Source organism: Ursus arctos, unplaced genomic scaffold (genome assembly GCF_023065955.2).
Source record: "Ursus arctos isolate Adak ecotype North America unplaced genomic scaffold, UrsArc2.0 scaffold_10, whole genome shotgun sequence".
Lineage (NCBI taxonomy): Eukaryota > Metazoa > Chordata > Mammalia > Carnivora > Ursidae > Ursus > Ursus arctos.
Window position 1 is genome coordinate 23,153,466 of NW_026622764.1, and position 13,951 is coordinate 23,167,416.

The window sequence follows — 13,951 nt, forward strand, 5'->3', positions numbered from 1 at the left end:
GAAATGATGTTTCCAGGAGAGCTAAATCTAGAAGGATGAAGACAGGGATGGGAGAAGGGGTGTATAACTAAAGTAATAAGATGTCTATTTATATGTACATCTATATATCCTCTTTTGCATAAGATGCTTATAAATATGAAAATTAGGGTACTTCTCATAAGATATAAATTAATGTTTTAAAGTTCCAATTTAGTAGTGTTTTAACCAACTTTCATATTTCTTGAACTTTACCATTTCTTATAAAATCAGTGTTATTTTAAATAACTGAAAGTAAAAGGAACAAAAGATTGATGTTATTTAGACCTACGAAGGGTGCAACATTTAGATTTATTGGTTTAAATTCTTATGCTAATATAGAACATTCAAATCACATATTCAAAAATATATATATTCAGCAGCAGAGTATATTATTTTAATTACCTGCTGCATAAAACCATAGCTTAGTTTTGTGCTATTATTTTATATCATTTAATAAAAACATTTTTCTCTGATATACATGAAATTTTACTGGAATAAGTCATTAAAAAGTGTAAAAACTTGGGGTACCTAGGTGGCTCAGTTGGTTAAGCATTTGCCTTCAGCACAGGTCATGATCCCAGGGTCTTGGAATAGAGCCCTGTGTTAGGCTCCCTGCTCAGAGTTCCCTGTCCCTCTCCCCTGCTTGTGCTCTTTCTCTCTCAAATAAATAAATAAAATCTCTAAAAGAAAAAAGTGTAAAAAGTTTTTAAAGTATTTTAATATGACAAATAATGGGAATGCTATAAATGTTTTCTCAATTATTGAGGTACTGATTTGCATGTACATTTGGGTGGATAAATACAGACAAATGATATGAAGATGCTAGTGAGCTGGTATCTGACATGACAACTGCAGGGAATTCTTGGATTAATATACTGCTAAAATACAACTGAAAATGTTGGGACATTTGGAAAAGAAGTCAGGGAGTGAAGTAATGATGGTTATCTCTTAGATGAACCTAGATATGTGATGACGAGGCAGATACCGCTTTTATAATAATAAAAAGAAACCCATTTCTCTTATTATATCATAAGAATATTTTTTTTCATTTTTAAACTAAATTCTTTAGGTAAGTATATTAATGCAGTAGGCTAGTAACATTTTTTTCTCCATAATATAAGACATTCTTAATGGCAAGATTAAAATATTTCCAAATAAAGTTGAACAAATTATGTTTCTCTATATGTCTTTTTTTTAAATCTGAGGAATGAAGATATTTCAGTTCTAAAATTTATCAAACATCTTGTTTATACTGCTTTCCACTCATAAAAAGAGGGAAAAGAATACCTCATTTGTACATTCCTCAAACTCTGTTATCTACACACAAGAAATCATTGCTCAGATGAGTGAAATATTTATGTATTTGTTTAGAAATATTTATTTAATATATACTCTATATTATAAAGAGTGCGAAATGCTATATTTCCATATTAAAAAATGTACAACCTTGCCCTCACAAAGCTTAACTCTAGGAGGAATCACAATCTTTAAACAATTATTTATAATAAAGCAGAAATATATTGACTGCTTTAGAATTTAGAGAAGACATTCCCAAGGAAATCAAGTTAGTCAAGAGAAAATTGAAATAAGGAGAGTGTTCCCTTTAGTGAAAATTGTAGGTAAATGCATAAATGCAGAAACACCATGATGTAGTAGAGAAAGAATGTTTCCAGGAGAGCTAAATCTAGAGGATGGAAACAGGGATGGGAGAAGGGGCGTATAACTAAAGTAATAAGATGTCTAAGATTCATCTAGATTCAATTTTATGTCATATTTACAGTAAAATGCACTAAAGGAAAACAAATGACTTTTATAATAATACTTAAATTGAATGCATTTTGCTTAATCTTTTTTTTTTAACCATTTATAATATGTTAGCCTTTGGATAAGTGCAGTAGATATATTTTCAAGTGTAAGTCTCTCGTAAAACATTAGTTTCATATTATTATTATTCCAATTTACAATAAAGGGAAACTAAACACTGGAAGCTCAGTCTGCAGTGTTGGAACTGGAAATCTGTAGGACTTCCGTTAATAAACTGTTAACGGCTGTGCAATTCAAGATTGCACAGAGATCAATTCAAACAATATCCAAATTACTTGCAAGGCCTTTCTCATGTATCATTGTAATCAACAATTCATCCATGAACTATCCCCTATTTCTTTCCATACAATTATTAAGCAATCTTTGAGTGAGTACCTGGTATGTTGCAGACACTGAATTAAACCTAATAATTCAGAGATGCATGACAAAATTCCAGCCATTCAAGAATCTACAGAAAAGCTGAGACACAGACAACTGATCAGACAAGTAACAGGACAAATAAGAAGAGTGATAAAACAAAATCATACAGTAGCATCACTTACTCTTTGCAATGATCAGGAGATGCTTTTCCGAGAAAGTCATAGCTGAATTGATATTTGAAGAATAAATAGCAGTGAACTAGGATAGGACAGTAAGTTTGTGAAGGGCATTCTAGACAAGGGGTAGGCACATGCCAAGAATTAGAAGTGTGAGAAAGTAGAGGGGATATAAAGAATGAATTATTTGCATTGATTTTCAGGAGATATAAAGAAAAAAGCCATGATTTTAATTGGCTGTGTTATGAAAAAAGGAGAAAAGAAAAAGACTAAAAATTCCCCTATTCTTGGCAAATTAGACAAATAATGGAATCATTCATTAGATGTTATTAGTTAGGGTTCTCCAGAGAAACAGAACAAATAAGAGGTTTGCAAGTGTCTTGTGTGTGTGTGTGTGTGTGTGTGTGTGTGTGTGTGTGTTTAAGAAATTGGCTCACACAGTTGTGGAGGCTTGACAAGTTCAAAACCTGATGCATAAAGATGGCACACTGGAGGCTTTGGAAAGAATTGCAGTGCAAGTCCAGGAGCAGTATGCTGGAGAATCAGGAAGAGCCAGTGTTACAGATTAAGTCTGAAGGCATTCTGCTGGCAAAATTCCGTCTTGTTGAGAAGTGAGTTTACTAAGAATTTCAGCTGATTGAATGAGGCCCATGTACATGATGGAGGGCAATCTGCTTTACTGAAACTATACCGAATTAAATGTAAATCTCATCCAGAAACATGTGTACAGAAATATCCAGAATAATGTTTGACCAAATATCTGGGCATCATGGCCCAGTTAAGAGGACACATAATATTAGCCATTACAGAAGGAGAATACTTCATATCGCCAATAATATTCTTTTGGAGGTAGTGGAAATCACAAAAATTCCAAGCATATTTACTAATTGGTAGGGAGGTCCACGTGACAGGTAAAAAAATAATATCTCTTTTTGTAAATTTCCTCCTTCTTGTTCTTTTTAGAAAAGGGAACATAGACTCTATCCCTGAAAATGATGGCCTCCCTAGAAAGGAGTGCATGGTAGTAATTTTAAATTTTCCATATTATCAGAATACTTCCTTTTTAATTATCAAAAAACATCAAAAATATATTTAAAACATTATCTGGAGACAGGAAACTTCTAAGTTTGACAAATCATCCACCTCTGTGTCCTACTTGAATTGGTCTCTGAGTAGTAATCTCCAATAAACTGTGGTCTTATGTACTCAAATTGACAATTATGTTCATATGTCCAACAGGCTTAGTATGCTAAAATATCATATTTTATCTGTAAGTCCTTAATTTGATATCTTGATCATTTAAATATATGAAACAGATAGGGACATTCTTTCTAGATCGTTTTCTAAAAGGAATCAGCTTCCTGTATGTTCTATTGGATATTATATATCCAACATTTAGACTAAATCTCATTCATAGTAAAAGATCAATATCTCCCAGACTGGGACACTTCTTAACTTATCTTTCCTTTTTTAAAGAACTTGGAAATTCACTACTACAATGGTATTACAGCAATTTTTAAAGGCATGGTGTAGTCTCAAACCACTAATCTATTCCTGTCATAGCTATTAGATCAAGTTGCACCAGGGAGGCTATTCTATCTACCTCATTTTTCTTTTCCTTTTCTTTCTTTTTTTTCAGTCTTTTAAAGTTACTCTCTCTAGTATGCCCTATATAAGAGTGAATATATGTGTGAAATGCACTTATCCAATTTTTCTTAGGCCTTAACTTTAGGAGAAAAGTTTTGGCAAATGGCAGTACAATTAATTCAGGAAAATTAGGATAAAAAATGATAAAATGACTATGACTGTAAATAGGAGGTGAATTAGTTTATGGCAGGAATATTTTCAGTCCAGGAAAGCAATAGCTGTCTTTTATCTGGGCAATTCTAACCCCAGAAAATTACAGATATCAATAGTAAGAATAAATACACATATTTAAAGTAGATGAAATGCCCTTTCAATATACTTCTTGTCATTGTATTGTTAAAGTAGTTAATATTATATAAATATTTAGTGAATAAATATTTAAAGAATTCAAAGAGTTATTAATTTGTCTCTCTTTAGATCAAAATCCACTCTTCTCTACTGTCTTATGATAGGAGTATAATTCTGCAAACTACATTTCTTCATGGCCACCTGTTTCCTATCAGGTTTGCCTCTGTCAATATAGCAGGTGTTATAAGGAAACTAGCAAACAAAATATGGAAGAAGACACTTGATCCTTTTTTCTTTTACTGATGTTTCTGACAGCATTGTCTCAATGTGAACTTACTCAATTAAAAGCATTGGTGTCTTTTTCAACTTGTTCTCACCTTTCTGGAATTACATTCATGGTACTTTCACTTCAATACCAACACCAGCTGGGCCGAGTCTTCCTCAGAAGTGCAGGCCTCAGCTCTGTTGGCCCCTCTTTTCCAAGCTTCTGGGGTCTGACAGAGGCAGCCAATCCTCTTTGTTTCTCCAGAACTAGGTTTAGGCCTGTTCCCTATAATTCATATCTCTGTTACTCTGGTTTTCACTTGTACTTTTTGTAGTTGTCTACTATCCGTATAACCAAGTCCTTCTAATGAATCTCCCTGTTAAAATAATTAGTGTGATCTATTTCCTCTGATGGGACCCAGAATAATAGAGACTGCCAGTAGTTCTAGAAAACTTCTAAGAATGAGTCAGTACAGTTGTGGAAGCAGATGAGAACATGCGTGAATATAATCATGTTAAAATGTTGCAACTATGTATTTCCTGAAAAAACATAAACACATGAATATATATAAATTCTACATAATTGAATTATCCAATATCTGGAACTTCATTTTTTTTTTTTTACCAGTTAATGTATAACCATTTTCTAGCTTACAACTTGTTTAATAGGCAATGTGGTATGCCAGATTAAAAAACAAAATCCTTATTCCTTATGTTCTACAATCAGATAGAATTAAATCTTCCTATGCTTTTGAGGCACTTTTAAAAAGACTTTTATTATCTAAATTCTCATTTATATCGTAATTATATCTTTAGGTTTCTGACTCGCTGGAACATGAGCAACTTGAAGATTATGTTGATTTATCTTTATATCTTTATACCTAAAATAACACAAAACATAATGTCAGTGCTCAAAACATGTTAAGAAACATTAAATTAAATAGAATTGAGCACACTGTAAATTGTAAAATGGTATAAAAAACACAACTGTTATTATTTCGATGGTACCAGAAACTCATGCAATAAGGAATTTGAATCAATTTTATACTATGAAGTGATATACATAAAAAATTTTAAGTATCCTATCTGGCAAAGACACCTTTTGTGATTTCCCAAGAAAGTTCTTTTTAAAGGATATAGATTGGTAGCACATTCTCCATTGCTATCATTCCTAAAGTAATCTGACGAATGGGTTAAACACAATTATCTCAGGTATCAATTAAGATTTGTAATTGTCGGGGCGCCTGGGTGGCGCAGTCGTTAAGCGTCTGCCTTCGGCTCAGGGCGTGATCCTGGCGTTCCGGGATCGAGTCCCACATCAGGCTCCTCGGCGGGGAGCCTGCTTCTTCCTCTCCCACTCCCCCTGCTTGTGTTCCCTCTCTCGCTGGCTGTCTCTCTGTCACATAAATAAATAAAATCTTTAAAAAAAAAAAAAAAAGATTTGTAATTGTCTTTTTTTAAAATTTCTACTTGTAAGCTACATTCCATATGCAATTTGCAACATTTAATCAGATGGCAACATTACCTTGGCTATCATGACAAGCACATGGTCTCCCATGAGTTATTCTTTCCTTGATATACAAGCATATCACTTTTGGTTTTGTTCCTCTGTGTTTAGCACATAACTTTTCTTGCAATATTTTATTATAACCATTCTATTTTATTAGTTATCATTGTTAATATCTTATGTGCTTGACTTATGAATTAAACTTTATCATCCATATGAATGTATAGGAAAAAATAAGAGTATATAGAAAGTTTGATACTATCTATGGTTTCAGGCATCCATTGGGGGCCTTGGAACATATACCCCATAGATAACAGAGACTACTGTACAGTAGTTTCTATCATATCAGCTTTATATCATAACTGAGTCTGAGAGGTAGTAGACAGAAATGTTTAGGCCATAATTCTCTGAAGTCAGACTGACTACTTTGAACCTTATCCAAGTCAATAATTACCTATGACACTGGAGAATTCAGATTCCTCATGTAAAAATGAAGATAATAATAGCACGTCATTAGGCTATTATAAGGATTAAAAGTTACAATATTTACAAAACACTTAGATCATTACCAAACATAAAATAATCTCTGACAATATGTTAAACATTATCATGCATTTATTCTCTCCTCTAAATAGTTAATTCTTTGAGGATATAAATAACTTTTTATTTAGCTTTTTGTGCTGCAGAAAATAATGCAAATTCTATCAAAATTCTTTGTTTCTGTTGTTTTTACCATTTGACCCTTGAATAGCCTTTTTTTTACTTACAAAGTTACACTTATTTTCTTTCCCATTTTTTTCTGAAATTGTTTCTTTTCCCCTTTCATAATACATAGAAATTTAAAAATAAAAACCCAGTATTGCCACTTTTGCTATGTTTTGCTTTTTAAACTGGTCACACTAAGCCCTTAGTTGTAATTGTGTTGCTTTATTGTAACTATGTCTACATTAGGCTTTTGTAATAAGCTCTTGACTATTGTATGCTGGCATTTCAATAATTTATAAGGGAACAAAACAACATGTCATTAACTTTCAGAGAATGTTCACCAGAACTATTCTGAAAGCTTTGAACCCCTGGCTTATTCACTGAAACTCTGACAATCAACCCGCCTAGTCCCATTCATTCTTCATCTTTGTATTTGCTCTCACCGAGAAGAATGGTCCAAATAGGGAGGTAGAGCACTCTAAAGGATAATGCACCAGATTAGATTCCAGAAGGCTGGGGACAAGTTCCTGGCTCTGCTTTTAATTACCTGTGTGAAAAAAAGCAAAGGGATTTAATGTCTCTTGACCCTAATGGCTTCAGCTACTAAATGAGGAGGCTTGGCTAAGTCAGTGGTTCTCATTTTTTGGAACATAGAAATAACAAAGAATGGCTTTCTTTTTGTTTGTTTGTTATATTTTATTTTCTTTCTTTGTTTTTGTAAGCATTATGGAATGCCTAGAGAAATATAAACATGTTTAACAAAAAATGTAGTTTGTGATACCTGATCCCAGCTGGATTTTTATTGTTGCTTGAAAGACTGATGGGAGCAAACATAAATGGAATAATGACTACACCAATTATTTCCAAAGTCTTTCATATTCTATTAGGAAGATCAAAGAGACTTGAATTTTAATCATTCAGTCATTCAGTGAATTTCCTCACTGATTCATTCAGGGCGTAATTAATGAAAATTTATTTGTTAAGGATAAAAAGGTGAATAAAGCATGCTCTGGAAATATCATGAGTCAAGGTGTGTCCTGGTGCAGAGATAGAGAACAGGACATCACAGAATATCTTCTCTGGAGATACATGTTACAACATATACATGTTATATAATGTAATACTCTACATTTCAACCTGCTTAGAAGTTCTCTAACACAAGGATCATGGCTACTTAATCTATAAAAATTTCTGAGACTCAAAAAAGTGAATAATTTTTTTAAATGTTTTTTTATTACACTATGTTAGTCACCATACAGTACATCCCTGGTTTCTGATGCAAAGTTCGATGATTCATTAGTTGCGTGTAACACCCAGTGCACCATGCAATACGTGCCCTCCTTACTACCCATCACCAGTCTATCCCATTCCCCCAACCCCATCCCCTCTGAAGCCCTCAGTTTGTTTCTCATAGTCCATAGTCTCCCATGCTTCACTCCCCCTTCTGATTACCCCCCTTTCTTTATCCCTTTCTTCCCCTATCGATCTTCCTAGTTCTTATGTTCCATAGATGAGAGAAATCATATGATAATTGTCTTTCTCTGCTTGACTTATTTCAAAAAAGTGAATAATTTGTTCTAGGTTTTATTCAAGGAGCTGTTGAGTTTGAAGTTTCTGCCTAAAATTTTGTTCTAAAAATTCGCCAGTTTCTTGCATACATTAACGTGCCCCTGTAGAAAAGGAAACTTACTTGGATGGCTTTAACACTTTATGAGTACCCCATGAAGCTTAAAACAACTGATAAAATGAGGTTTTTGTTTTCCAAACTTCACTTAATTACACTTGATATTTCCTTAGTTTTCTTAGTAATTAATGTCAACTCTTCCAATGTAGTGTTTATGTTTTGGGGGGCAATAAAACTGGTGCTTTCAATCTTTATTCGAAGGAATCAAATATTTTCTTCAAAATTGCACAATTATAAATATATTTCTCTATTGTATTATAGACAATCATTACAGTGATATGGGCCTTTTCATATTTTAACTTTTGTCCACCAAATCAGAAACAAATTCATTATCATAAAAATTGCATTTGACTTGCGGAGCTTTTATTTTTAATCCCAGCTGTCCATTGTAAATCCCAAATCCCCAGGGACAAATAGATGTGTAACATTTATGTTTTGAGCCATTTCTCATTGTCCGATTAGGGAAATAAAACACTACACAATTGCTTTTTTTCCTTTTAAATACACTTCAAAATCCCCCTTATTTCATTCATTGTAGTAAATGGAAATTTACCAAACAATGTGGCAAAGACAAATCTTTAGCAGCAAAAGAATGTCTCTAGGGCTTCCCGTAAAGAGAGAACAAAGTACTTCATAGCCCTATTTGAAGCTGGTTAGTAAGACACAAATGTAATAGGCTTCACCGCACTTAACTTCAGAAAAAGCGCCAATATCTTCAAATGTGAGCCTCAGATTATTGCCTCTGCAATTTGTTTAGGCAGCCAGTGCACCACAACTCATTCCCAGCCTACAAATTGCTTTTGTTAGTGGGAAACAGCATACAATAAAGCCAGATTTCCTGGTGCTTTATTGACTCAGGATCAAGTAGTTGTTGAGAATTCTTTTGTCTTCTTTCAATGACTCTTTCAAGTATTCTAAATGTTTTCAAAATAATAACCTTTTTAAGTACTGTGGGGTTTTCTTTAAACCACTGTAATTCTTTGGAGTTTTTGTTTCCTTAAAATATTTTACTATTTTTTTCAAATTGCTTATATTTGTATAAATTTTAGCACTATTATAACAATAACTAGTTATCTCTAAATGTTGAAGATAGCACTTATTGCCAATACATCCATGTTTTAAATCTCATTATGTTCTGATGGGATTAAAATATTATAAATGATTTCTCATAAAGTTACTTAGAGTTAATATTTAGAATAACATCTGAACAGTTTGGCAAGAACTATTATTGAAAATTACTTTCATATCAGAGTTAGGAATTAAAGATATTACAAGTATATATACCTCTATAGTACATTTTGTCAGTTGCATTTTGCATTACTTTGTAAATATTATATAGTCTGACGTGCATATCTGGAATGCAATATATTACTCTACATTACAAAGATAATTAATTTTCCTAACATTCTTAGATTATATAAAATCTGTTCATTAAGTGGTGCCTGGATAGTTCAGTTGGTTTGATGTCTGCCTTTGGCTCCGGTCATGATCCCAGTGTCCTGGGATGGAGCCCCGTGTTGGGCTCCCTGCTCAGAGGGGGTCTGCTTCTCCTTCTCCCTTTGCCCCTCCCTTTGCTTGTGCGCTCTCTCTCTCTCTCTCAAATAAATAAATAAATTCTTTTAAAAAATCTGCTCATTAAGTGTGATTTAACATATAAACATGCACTTTAATAGTTTCTATTAAGTGACAAATAAAATATTTGAATGTCAACATTACTATAGAAGTACGACATATATTTTTACATCAAACTTCAAATTATAGAAATCTTCAAAATAATTTATTTTAATAACATTAGTTTAGAATTTCCTTCATAACCTACATGAATCATTATTTATAATTATTTTTATTTTACCCATGAAAATATTAAAATTAATGTTACTGGCGTTGAAAATTTTGTGCTAAACTGGTGACTGCAATTTAAAAAAACAAACACGTAAAATGCACAAATCTTAAAGAGATTATTATATTACATTACTTTGTAACAATACTATCCCTGTGGGGCGCCTGGGTGGCTCAGTCATTAAGCATCTGCCTTTGGCCCAGGGCATGATCCCAGGACCCTGGGATCAAGCCCCACATCTGGCTCCCTGCTCAGCTGGGAGCCTGCTTCTCTCTCTCCCACTCCCCCTGCTTATGTTCCTTCTCTTGCTGGCTGTCTCTCTCTCTCTCAAATAAATAAATAAAATCTTTTAAAAAAAATACTATCCCTGAGGACAATATAAATAAATGCGGTTTATTGATTTTCTAGTATTTGTGGTATTCGAATACTATCAGCATTCAGCTTTATTGAAAACGTGGAAGCAGCGTACTGGTATGACATTCAGGCTTTACTATAGGCATTAAAATATCCAAACTCCAGTAAAATTTTTAATTGGAATATAGAGCATATCCATGAACCAAAGACAAAAACAGATACGAAGTTAAATAGATAAGAAGGGGATAGAAACCAGGTCAATGCAAATGTTCTTTATATGACATCTTGTTGAAACTATTTTTGATAGGAGTACCTGGATAGCTCAGTCAGTTAAGCTTCAGACTCTTAATTTCGGCTCAGGTCATTATCTCAGGGTTGTGAGATCAAGCCCCCCATGGGACTCCATGCTGAGCATGAAGCCTGCCTGGGATTCTCTCTCTCCCTCTGTACAACCCCACCCCCTTCGCTTGTGCTCCCTCTCTCTTTCTCAAAAAACAAACAAAAAAAATATTTTTGAGAAATGCTGCCAAACTAAGAAAACTTTAAGAATGACTTTTTTACTTTTTATTGAACCATGTGTTCTTATTTTCACCTGAGGTAAACCCCAAAGGATCAATATATAATTGATCATAAAGTCAAAATCTTTGTAGTCAAATAAATTACATAAAAAGTGTCAGAATTCTGAAAAATAAGCTACAGACCACACTTTCTAAAATATTCTAATAAAGAAAATGAAACTGATCAGTAATGTAGATGCCTAAACACAATTTGAAGGCTTTTAGTTTAAGGACATATAATAGAAGCTTAAAAAGAAATCCGTTTCTTATTTTGCTAAGTGCAAAGCATAAATGCTACTAATCTTTGACGCCTAATGCTACTGGCAGTGCACTGAAAACCCTCAGAATGACATAATTACTTTACATTTATATGTAATGCAAAAGACTCCAAAATCAATGTAAATGCCTTACATCTATACATAACTTAAAAGTGAAGATTTAGGTGGATTTTAAATGATGAAGAGAATAAGGGATTGATCTAAATTTGCAAATTCAGTATCCATCTGTCCCAAAAGATGTCTTTCTCCTGAGAAATGGTCTGCAGTGAAAAACACTCTCTTTTAATCATTTTTGTTCATCCATGTGTGTATGTAGATGTATGTGTGTACTTGAATGAATCAATGAATAGTGGATGATTGATGTGTGAATTAGCAAATAATAAATGAGCATTTAATATTAATTATATATTTCATTTAATATATATTATTATTCAGCATGTACTAATTAAGCAACTACCTTCCAGCTAGAATAATCTAGATACACAATGGTGAGGAAAAGTCAAATATAATGCCTCTGCAATGGAACTTATAGTCTAGCATGAGACTAACTGTAAAGCTACTTGTAATATTAAGAGATTATAGAAAGTTTTATTACTAATAAAAAGAATTAAGTATAAAGAACTCAAATAATCAAAACAGAAAATATAAAATTGAAAGAATCCTGTATCCTTTATCTTTCTTCCTAAATTCTTTGAGCATTACCTTCTAACAGCCCGAACTTTGAATGACAAGAAATCACCTAGAATTAATATAAACGGTATTTTGCCACTTGTTATCATGTTTAAAGTGACAGTTATATACATCTGATAAAAGATAACTTGTAAAATAAAGATGATGTCTGGAGAAATCATCTCCTAGCTAACATTCAAAGTGTTACCATCATGATTTCACAAATTTTAAAATCTGGCTTTCAAGGTTGTAGTCTTAATGACTTGAATTTCAAAACACACTGAGAATGACTATATCACCTATACATGACCTCTTACCAACAACCTCAAAAATAGTTGGTCTATAAACCAGAACTGATGTTGAATTGTCTATAATGAGAAACGTAATAACTGTGAGATATAGGATGACCTTATCTAGGTGATTCTTACCTGAAATCAGATTGTATTATAAGGCTTTCTGCTTGTGAATTAGCTCTATGTACCCATCTCCTCAATAGATACGTGCTTAATACCAGAAGCAGTAAAAATCTTCAGCCGTTTTACCTCCCTGAATGGGGATGGACACATAAGATAAGATGCAGGACTTCTTTTATGTTTTTCACACTAAATAATCCTTCAACAATTACCTCTCCTCCCATTCTTCCTTGAATCATTGTGTTCTTTGGGAAGTTTGACATGTTGCAGTGATTCTTAAAACTTCTAATTTCCCTCATAGGAAAAATGTATTTTTAAGTTCTATAAGAACAACAAAAATTTCTAAGAGAACAAAGTTATTTTCTGTGATTCTTTTAGAAAAAAAATATTTTTATAATTTGTTTGAATTACGTTTTCCAAAAATGTATTTGTAATCTTTGAACATTTAGAAAGTATATCAATTCCATCATTGATATTTATGCTTTTTATTTTGAGTCAATACATTGTAATATCACTTGTTGCCCTCCCACTGTTGCAAGTAAGTGGCTTTGCACATAAATTAACAATAATGGGGAGATTATCTTAGATAATTAGGTGAGCTCAATGTAATCACAAGGTCCTATTAAAATGCAAGCAGGAAGATCAGATTCAGAGAAGGGGATGGGGCAATGGGAGCAGAGGTCCAAATGATATAATTGCTAACTTGAAGATGGAGGAAAGGGCCATGAGCCAAGGGAGGGAGTGAGCCTCTGAAGCCAGAAAAAGCAAGGGAACAGAGTCTCTCCTAGAGCCTATCAAAAGAACGCAGCTCCAGAATGTAGTGCAATGAAAAGCATTCAAGATTTTTGTCCCCCAGGACTATGAGGTAAATACGAAAGAAAATAAAAATAAATTTGCATTATTTTAAGCCACTAAGTTTGTGGTTATGTTTCAAAACAGCAATAGGTAACTAATACATATACTTAATCAGAATAAGTCCTTGTAAGTGGAACAAAGAAATTTAGGAATGTAATTTCCACCTAGAACAAAAACATAAACATTGTCCTGAGCAAAAACTGTATTATATAAATATATACCTTTATTTGCTAAGTGCTAAACAACTATATATCGAATAATGTTTATTCATGTTAACACATTGTTTTTTAATTGCAACCCCACTATATCTAGTTATATGACCTTAGACAAGTTATTTGCCAACTGTGTGCCTAAGATTCCTTTTCTGCAAAATAAGTGAAATACTTATAAAATGGGCTAGAACAGTGCCTGGCACATTATTAACAATCAACAAATGGTACTCGTCTACCAATTTATTAGTATTATTGCTGGTTATTACTATATTTTATTACATACCTCTCAATAACTATATT

At 32.9% G+C, this 13,951-nt stretch overlaps 1 pseudogene; it reads left to right on the forward strand.

Annotated features, from left to right (window-relative positions):
• Positions 1 to 2,858: 2,858 nt before the first annotated feature.
• The window catches only part of LOC113251131 (40S ribosomal protein S29-like), a 54,938-nt pseudogene continuing 43,845 nt past the window's right edge, over positions 2,859 to 13,951 (forward strand).